Source organism: Echinops telfairi, unplaced genomic scaffold (assembly GCF_000313985.2).
Source record: "Echinops telfairi isolate 266 unplaced genomic scaffold, ASM31398v2 ScPeMD7_7468;HRSCAF=8506_0, whole genome shotgun sequence".
Classification (NCBI taxonomy): domain Eukaryota; kingdom Metazoa; phylum Chordata; class Mammalia; order Afrosoricida; family Tenrecidae; genus Echinops; species Echinops telfairi.
Genome location: NW_022111369.1, coordinates 81924888 through 81934957, shown reverse-complemented (window position 1 = coordinate 81934957; position 10070 = coordinate 81924888). Strand labels below are relative to the sequence as shown.

Below are 10070 nucleotides of genomic sequence, written 5' to 3'. Positions count from 1 at the left end.
CTCCCTTCACCTACTTTTCTGTTGCCCATCACCCAGGGAGGAGGTCACATGTAGATCCTTGTAATCGGTTCCCCCTTTCCAACTCACCCTCCCTCCACCCTCCCAGTATCGCCACTCACACCACTGGTCCTGAAGGGATCATCTGCCCTGGATTCCCTGTGTTTCCATTTCCTATCTGTACCAGTGTGCATCCTCTGGTCTAGCCCTATTTATAAGGTAGAATTGGGATCATGAAAGTGGGCGGCAGGGGGCTGGAGGGGGTGAGGAAGCATTTAGGAACTAGAGGAAAGTTGTATGTTTCCTTGTTGCTACATCGCACCCTGACTGGCTCATTTCTTCCCTGAGACCCTTCTGTAAGGGGATGCCCAGACACTTTATCTTTTGATAGCTGGGCACCATCAGCTTTCTTCACCACATTTGCGTATGCACCCATTTTGTCTCCAGAGATCATGGCGGAAGGGTGAGCAAAGTGTTCTTGCATTGAGAGAGAGTATGAGCAGAGGCCCAAAGTCTGACCACCACCTCAGTGTATTACCATATCAATATATGTACATAGGCCAGTACCTCTATTTTTATGAATTAATGTGTTTACATATGTACACACCTGTGCTTATACCTCTGTCCATAGCTTTGCTTCCTAGATTATTCCTCTGTTTGCTTTTACCTTCCTCCTGCCCCACCATCACGCTTGCCCTACTTCCACCTCTTAGTAATTCTTCTCAGAAAGATTGCTGTTGCTCCAATACCCCCAGGATCGCTACGTCCTGCTTGTTGTTGATTTTAATTCCATAGTTGTTGCCCTGTCTATGGTGTTGTTTGCTCACTGTTCCCTTCCCCCACCACCCTCTCCCCCACAAGTCCCTTTGGAACTGTGGGTCCCATTGCTTTCTCTTAGGGCTTGCTGGGGAGGGAGGGGGAAAATGAGCAACTGATATTAAGGGCTCAAGTAGAAGGCAAATGTTTTGAGAATGATGATGGCAACAAATGTACATATGTGTTTAACACAATGGATGTATATATGGATTGTGATAAGAATTGTACGGGCCCCCAATAAAATGATTTAAAAAAGAGAGAGAGAAAAAACATACCATATATACTTGTGTATAATCTGAGTTTTTCCAGCACATTTTTAATACAGTTTTTGTAGTAAAATTAGGTGCCTCGACTGATATTCAGGTCAGCTATAACTCGAGTATATACGGTGCACAATTCCAGGTCTGTCTGTTGACCTGTATAACTATCTCCCCACTGACCCTTGGGAAATTCCAAAAGCTTCCCCTCCTAGCCTGAAGTCTATTTTGGGGGGCTCTTTAGGGGCTTTGTACTTGGCTTTGCTCTTGTTTCTGATCTCTTATGTGCCTTTCTTGGTTCACCCTACTGTGGGGGTTTCCCCAGTATTGCCCTCTGTTGCGGTATGTTCCAGTAAGGGGACAATGTGTTTTGAGCTATTGTTGGCCCTACAGTCCTCTCTGTGATTTAGCAGGTCAGTGCAGGGACGGTGTCCTCTGGGCTTGGTGTGCCAATAATGGGGTCTAGACCAGTGGTTCTCAACCTTCCTAATGCCACAACCCTTTAATACAGTTCCTCAGGTTGTGGTGACCCCCCAACCATAAAATTTTTTTTAATTTTTTGTTGCTACTTCATAACTGTAATTTGGCTACTGTTATGAATTGGGTGACCCCTGTGAAAGGGTCATTTGACCCCCAAAGGGGTCGCGACCCCCCATGTTGAGAACCGCTGGTCTAGCCCATCCCTTTCTCCTTTCCCTTCTTGTTTTCCTTCCCTTTGGGCATGGCAGGCCAGCCCCTCTCCCCAACCTGCAGATTTAGTGCAGGCGTCCTCAAACTATGGCCCGCGGGCCACATGCGGCCTGCCAAGGACATTTATCCAGCCTGCCGGGTGTTTTTGTCCCATTTGTTTTTTAACTTCAATATAAGTATGTGCAGTGTGCATAGGAATTTGTTCATAGTTTTTTGTAGATTTTTTAAGTATAGTCCGGCCCTCCAACAGGTCTGAGGGACAGTGAACTGGCCCCCTGTTTTCAAAGTTTGAGAACCCCTGATTTAGTGTGTTCTCTGGTGCACATACTTCTAGGGAAGGGGTCAGTTTGTTTTAGCAAACTTTCTGAGCTCATTAATCATTGACTTGGTTCAGAGTCCTCTAGCCTAAGTGTGGGCCTGGGAAATAATGGGCTGCACAGGCAGTCGTTTCTTGGATCTCCAGGCCGGCCAGGGAGTCGGCACACTAGGATGCACGCCCTGCCTAAGCTCTTAGTGTGGATCTCTCAAGCTAGGTCAGGTGGATCTGCTAGCCTGTTCTTTGTTGGGAAGTACCAAAAAAAAGATGGATTATCTGGCTTAGTTCCACCAAAACTAAGGCTGACCCTTAAAGGAACAAATACTTTCCCTACCAGTGGATTTTCCTTCCAATAAGGAATAAAAAATATTGCAAATAACACTTCGTTAAGGACTTGTTACAGTAGAAATAATTTTTTTTATTTGTAATGTGCCTTATATTGTGTTGAGTTGGTCTTTTAGCACAAGAAAATTAGTTGATAGTGGATAATACTATTTTCCAGAGAGAAGCCGTGAGCATGCTCCCTTTTCATTAAAGAAACACGTGTTGTTGTTATTGGCAGTGATTCAGTCCCTTGCTGCCCTTGGCGCCCCCATTTGTGCCATATAGAATTGCTCCATAGAGTTGTCAAGGCTGTGGCCTGTAGCAAGCAAATTGCCGTCCTTCAAAGCGCTTCTGGTTGGGTTCGCACTGCCCACCCTCAGGCTAGTCATTGAGCTCATCACCTGGGACTCCTATGGAGAAAGATAACTAGGAAGACTCTTTTCTTCTTCCACTCCCTCAGCACCTTCTGTCTCCCCTTCGTTCCCACGTATCTATTCATTTTACTGTTGGCTATTCTTTCATGTGAAAACACCTTATTTTCTCTAAAGCATATAATTTTCTCTAGGTATGCTGCATACTTCTTCTCTACAGTGTTTATGTAAAGTAGAGCCCTAACTCTTTCTTGGTTAATTATTTGCCAGTAGGCATGGCTAGCGTTTATTCCTGAAGCTTGCACCTTTGTGATCCAATCGTTGTTGCTAAGGGCTGTTGAGGTACTTAGTTTATTGTACCAACCTGGGTGATAAACACATGTAGGTTTAATTGAAGGATGGAGAGATAAATGGCTCGGTGAGCTTCGCCTTTCTAGTTCTCGGGTCTCTTGATTTGTGATGTTCAGACTAGGGTGCAGCTGCCTTAGCTGGTTCCCTGCTTCAGCTTTCAAAACTCACTTCCTGCAAGACATCCCTGAGAAGAAGCCACATGGACCTACCCTGATGCAACCCTGGGTGCTGGTGCACCCGTGTGGAGATGCTTACACGTTCACTGATTTGGCTTTCCTCCTGCAGTCGGCATCATAGTGTGTGTTTTGTGAGATGGAGGAGGACTTTGTGGGTTGGTGTCAGACATATGGGTTAATGTTGGACTTGTGGGCTTGAGCAGCACTGGGTGGGGATGTATTCTTGATGCATACAACCTTTATATAAAGCTCTCTCATACGTGAGTTTCTGTGGATTTGTTTCTCTAAAGTACCCACCCTAACATTGCTGTCCTGTCACTATTGACCCACAGTAACCCCATGTAACCCAAGGACAACAGCTCCATAGCCTTCTCTTTAAGGAAGGGTGCTCCATGGGGTCTCCAGACTTGACTTTTATGTGGCCAGTGCCTCTACGTGGATCCAGACTGCCAACCTTTCAGTTAATAGTCACTAACCACTTGTGCCACTGAGAGAAATATGACATCCATAAAGTTTATTCCTGTCCAATCAATTCCATCTCATTGTGACTCTACACAGTAGAGTTGAATTGCCCCATAGGATTTCCAGGGCTGTACTTTTTAAAGAAATAGATTGCTACATCTTTCTGCTGCAAAGCAGCTGGCAATTTCGAACCATTGCCCTCTTAGCAGCTGTGCACTTTTATCAGTGTATCCCCAGGGTTTGCCATAACGAGCAGAGCCAGGAAAACTTGATGGGGTGGCTCTGCTCCTTCAGGAGCATCCATCAGGAGTCTAGTTCAACTGGACGGCACCCAACCACAGCAACACTCTGTAAGGAAGCTTGTCATCAGACCTGTCTCCCATCATGCACCAGGTGAGTGCTAACCACCAACCTCTCAGTTAGCAGCTGATTTCTTAACCAACACGAGGGCACCTTGTGACCCAATTACTTAGTTTTATACATTCTGGAAGGTGCAATTAGAATTGCACTGCTCACAGCAAAGCAGAAAATGTCAGACTTACAGATTGGCTCTTGCAGTGCACAATCAAAACATTAAAGAGATTACTTAAAGCTATGTGGCTGTTCACTGTACTAGTCTTTAAAGTCTTCTACGAGTTTGAAAATTTTTAAAAGAAAATGTAAGCACCTAAGAGTATATCTAGAACTTATACCCAACATCATACCCTTTCCTTCTTCAACTGTTTAGCTATTTTTAATGGACTCTAAATTACAACAGTGTGCTTCTCAGGACCCTGGAGAAAGATGGGCTTTCTTCTGCTGTAAACAGTGACCGTCTTGGAACCCCTCAAGGGCAGTTCGACGCTGTCTTCAAAGGCTGCTATGAGTTGGCATCAACTTGCTGGCAGAGTTTGGATTTTTGGTTTGTTTTATGTTTGTTTGGGTGCTTTGTTGTTTTCGAGTTCTAAGAACCCTAAACATTTCTTCTTTAACTCCGTCTATTTTCTTTGTAGAATTCCTTCCCTAACATTGTGTTTCAGATCTGTCATCCCCAAACCTTAATAAGCCAATGGTGATGTTTCATAATAGGTGTTTGACAGACTCCAGTAGTTTTCAGTCTAGGAAAGGGCCAGGCAGATATTAGCCAAACAATCCCATCAGGATTACAATCTCATTAGTGACAACTGAAGTGTGAGTCAATAACAGTGGTTTAACCAAGTACAAGAAATGCAGGAGGCTTCTCTGCGGAAGAGCGCGAGAACCACCATAGAAGGCAGTAAATCCAGCCTGAGCAAAGGCCCTGTGGTGGGCAGGACCAGATCAGTGAAGACTTGTGAAGCGGAAGCCCTGAGAGGAAGAAGGGTCAAGATACGTTTGAAGATCGGGGTAGGAATTTTGTCCTGCCTTGAGATATCTTAAACAGGAAGCTAACAAAATTTGACATGTGCTCTGGGAAAGATTAGTCCGGTTGTGTTAATGGAGAACTAATTTTAAAATTTTCCCAGTCGGTCAAAAGATACCAGTTAGAAAAGTTTAACAGTTGATTAAGCAAGAGACATAGATAGACTGGTCTAGATTTTATTGGCACTTTCGATGGAGAGAAATAAAGGAACTCAAGAAATAATTTGAAAATAAAATGGGCAGGCAGCATTGGTAGAGTCCCAAGTTTTCATGGGGGTCAGATAGAGATGAATGAATTCTTACAGCATTGAGAAGATAACGTTGCCGTTGATGATAGCAGTGTCTGTCATACAATATTTGCCCTTTGTGGTTGACTGTGAGTTGAACGGCCATGCACGAGAGTGAATTTCACTTAGTGCAGTGTCCACCACTTTGTCTTTCTGAGGTGTTTGACGGTGCATCGTGACTCTCTCAGTTGGCGCATGCATACGTGCGTGCGTGCGTGCGTGTGTGTTGCAGCTGGTTGGTTTCGCTTATTTCTCTATGCTAAATTAATTTTGTCTGTGGGTTTTCTTGTCATTTTCTCCATGACTGCTGTTTTAATGTTGACTACATCTTTATGATTTTCCCCTTTTAAAAAATGTGATGGGAGGGTTCATTGCCTTTCTTCAAGGTCACCTTGTAATGCATTCGTCTCTCTCTGAGTGTCACCATCTGTTCTCTCTTGAAACCGTGGCCTCCTCCCAGGGCGAAGTTCTGTAACTACCCGACTTACTCCCTCTGGACTTGGTCATTGTCTTCGTTTGGAAACCGCTGTCTCTGGTTTCCAGTGGTCCAGCTTGAAGGTTTGCTGCGTCTATGTCTGGGTGGACTTGTGGGGGCTAGTGTGGAAAGTCAAGGAGACATTTTCTCGCTAAAAGCAATATTCTTTGACTGTTACTGGGGTTGGGAAGGGAAAGGAGGGGAAATTACCGGCTACAGGATAGACACCTGCGAACATGGATGAAGAAGCAGGCAAACAACAACAAAGCAAATTGATGGCGGCAAGGGACGACCGTGGGAAGAATGCAGCAGTTAGAGGGGGCACAGAGTCAGTACTGTTATATACACAATCCAGTCACACTCGTCTGTGCGCAGATACACAGAGTCACAGGCTGAACAGGAGGGAGAGCGAGAGTGGGTGTATAGTCACAAATATAGAGAGGAGGTTTGACAGAAGGTATGGGTACATGTGTATTTACTTTTACGGCAAACATAGTCATGACTGTAATGGAGCATACAGAGAGCCAAGTTATGAAAATGCCTTAGATATCACCAAACCTTGAGGGAATGAAGTACAAGACCGTAGTTTCGGGGGACACCAAGGTCAATTCGCATATCTGTCCACAGAGAAAATGCCCTGCATCCTACTGTAGTGAGTGACACCTGAGGTCTTGATAGCCCATGAGAGGCCAACGCAGGGCAACTGCCAGTCTCTGCCTGTCTGGAGAAAAGGAGAGTGACGAACATTAAAGACATATGGAAGCACTTAGGCCAGTGCAGCGGTTCTCAACCTGTGGGTCATGACCCCTTTGGGGTTCGAATGACCCTTTCACAGGAGTCGCTCCATTCATAACAATAGCAAAATGACAGTTATGAAGTAGCAACGGAAATAACGTTATGGTTGGAGGGTCACCACAACCTGAGGAACTAATTTAAAGGGGTGCGGCATTAGGAAGGTTGAGAACCACTGAGCCAGTGGACTAATAGACAGTACAAACATCTGTCTCCCTGACCCTGAGACCAGAACTTGATGGTGCCCGAACACCCGATCCAATTGGTCTGATAGAGATCACATTAGAAGAGAATATGTGACAAAATGCAAAATAAAAAGATGCTTACTAGTTGAATAGAGATTGGTTGGGTGGAAGCCCCAACCAAGCCAATGGCCCATCGTCAACCTTTAGGTCTGGAAATGAACTCAGGCCCATAGCTCAATTTTTGGCCAACCAATAGATCTACAGTATACAGGAAACAGTGACAGTAATGAGGTCCACACACCTTAGAGTCATCGATCCCGTTAAATCAAAAGGGCAGCCTGTGCCCATGGACAAAGTTGAGAAAGGGGGAGAAACAGAAAGCAAACGCAGGAAGAAAGTGGATGAGTGGTGTTACATCGTGGAGACTGCTATTGAAGACATGAAACAAGATGTGTACGAATGGCTGAACAGAAAACTGATATGATCTGTAGACACCTTCAACTAATCACAATAAAGAGGTAACGTTGTCAAGGCTTGGACAGGAATGGGAAATGAAAAAATAGGGAAAGGAGAAAGGGAAAAAACAGTGTTGAACGAACCATCTGCCCCCAGGGGCAGTGACGGGTCAAAGATGCTAGGAAGCCCACAAGGAAACAAAGAACGCCGACTTATTGTTCCATCTTATTTACCCAAATTATCTACCTCAGAACCCCTCTGTTTTCCTTTCCTGCTCACAGTTACTAACCACCCAGAGAACTTATTCCAGAACACCCGGAGTTAGCGCCTTCTTCTCTGAACAAGTGCAAACATTCCTCCATGTTCTTCCGCCCCAGACACATAGGCCTGGTACGAGCTGCGCATGCTCTCGGATGGTCTTGTTGGTGACTGCACCGGCTCAGCGAGGATGAGAAAACGGCAGGCATCCCTCTTCCACTAAACCAACCTCAGACTCAGGGCTCCAAAGGCGGAGGTGCTGAGAGTGTTTCTCGGGCTTTTCTGTTAACCCGGTGAGGGCAACATTTCACCTTGAAGCACAAGAGCACCTAAGCCCAGGTGAATTCCACATGTGTTTAATGTCCACATGTGTTTTTGTGCATGGGGGTGAGGGACAAAAGGATGGGGGAGGGGTGTCGGAGACATGGAAGCTAAAGGTCAAATTCTTGCTTCACTGCCCAGAAGGCAAACCCTTCGACTTTATTTCCTGTCTTGAGAAGACTGAGCAGCCCCTGGCAGCGGAGGCGTGGAAAGCACTCCAGAGCTAATGAACGGGCAGTGGTTTAAACCCACTAGCTGCCACGTGGGAGAAAGATAGAGCATGTGCCTCCCATAAAGATATACAGCCTCGTGTCAACTAATTCCACATGGAAGAAGCACACGAGTCTGTGTGGCCCCCAAATGACAAATAACAAAACAAATATGAAAGGAAAGGTATCAGAGCTTAAAATATGAACACCCGGTTTGTAGAAGGGTACGGAGGACAGGGGGAGCCCAAAATCCACCTGCAGAGGGTCTAGTCGGATTAAGCCTCCGGCAGATTCCCTCTGGCCGCAGTGGAGGGACGAGAGCAGCTATCGAATCAGACAGAGATTTTTATAAACTTGATGATGATGGTGGCTGGAACTATGGCTTACTATGATACCTGGTCAGTTGACCTCCCTCTTGACCCATCTGAATTTGTTCTAGGTTTAAATATTTTTCAACCTGTTCCAAGACAAATTTTCTCTCTGGCTTATTTTAATATTGCCAGGTTTTCTTTCTTCCTTCCCCCTCCTCACCTCCTTATTTTGTTTTGTTTTCAGTTTTTTATTGCTTCTGTTATGTTTCTTAGTTTATGAAGCACAGAGAAAATGACTGATGTAACAGCTTATCAGGGATCGGGGGAGGGCTATGGAGGGGAATGGAGAAGCAAGTAATGAATATGGGATGGGGGGGGGCACACTAGGCCTGATGGTGATGATGTATATACAACTCTTTTTAAAAGCAATTGAACCATAGAAGTATATGTGAATTTTAAATCAATTAAAACTATTGAAAGGGGGTGGAAATGTACAGCCTCGGAAGCACTATAGAGCAGTTCTGCTTTATCTTGTAAAGTTACTTTGAGTTGGAATCAACTTAAAGGCAGTGGATTTCATTTGATTTGAATCCTCAAAAGATGGTTGGGAGGATTAGGTTGACAGATAATTTTATCTTATAGAAAACATATCACTGCATGTGTGAAAGCAAGACCTGTCATAACTCATCATCAATTAATTTGGTAACCACTTGACTAATGGTCAATGGTCAAAACAGTATAGATGGGTCATAAAAACAGTGCTTAAAACTAAAAGGGCTTATCTTACCACCACCCCTAAAACTCACATGTTATTTACTTACTTGCTATTTTATATTCCGTATTTTGTACCAGCCCCAAAGTCACCTTCATTGTGTCTTGTGCCTCCAGTTTCAGCCAACTTTTCAATGCCATCCCATCACCTCTACTGGAGTCAAGTCCCAAATGAATCACAAAGCGATGAAAACTGCCTATATTGCCTACTTAGATTCTATTTAGGTTAAGAAAGGAACCAGAATTGTTTCCTAAATCCTCAGTCTGTCTCAGGCTGTCTCAGTCTGTCTACTGCTTTTTGGAACCTTGGTGTACCATGAATTGAGTCATTTTATGAACTACATCCACCGTATTATTCCAATTTGTCGGGGGAAAGCGCAGCATGCGCATCAATGAGCTACCTAAATCAGAAGAGGCTGCTTGGTGTGGCTTCACAGAAATAGTTCTGCCGGCAAGTATCTGGAGTCTCCCTCCTCCACCAGGAGCCGCCTGCCTACAGGCACTCCGATCTTTCACTCTGTGGCCAGGAAACCCACTGCACCTGTCTCATGCCAGCATCCAGGCTCTGACTATCTTGTGCTGCCTTGTATTTCAAGGTCTAGGAGGTTCTCCGCACAGGAGCTCTGAGTCCAAAGGATGCACTGCACCCCAAGTTTTTCTTCTTGATGGTAGTGAGGTCCCCTTTAACCTCCAGGGTTGACCTTTTTATAAGCCTACTCCTCCCACCAACATCATGAACTGACTGACCATCGCCTCTAGTAGCCCATAACCACCGAATTTGCAAAGTAATTGACCAATTCCTACAAGGTCTATAAAACAGATGAATCACAGGGCAGGCTATGGCCCAACCCTTACTTTCAGTAGA

General features: G+C 45.0%; 1 protein-coding gene across 2 annotated transcripts in view; it reads left to right on the top strand.

Moving 5' to 3' along the window:
- The window catches only part of CUNH4orf19 (chromosome unknown C4orf19 homolog), a 102199-nt gene that overhangs the window by 34106 nt on the left and 58023 nt on the right, over window positions 1-10070 (top strand). The window contains exon 1 of one of the 2 annotated variants that reach the window (XM_045284210.1): window positions 4073-4153. The exons of the other annotated variant lie outside the window; for it this stretch is intronic. The gene's annotated coding sequence lies outside the window, so the exon portion shown is untranslated. Of the gene's footprint in view, window positions 1-4072; window positions 4154-10070 lie in introns of those variants that run through there. 2 annotated transcript variants of the gene reach the window in all.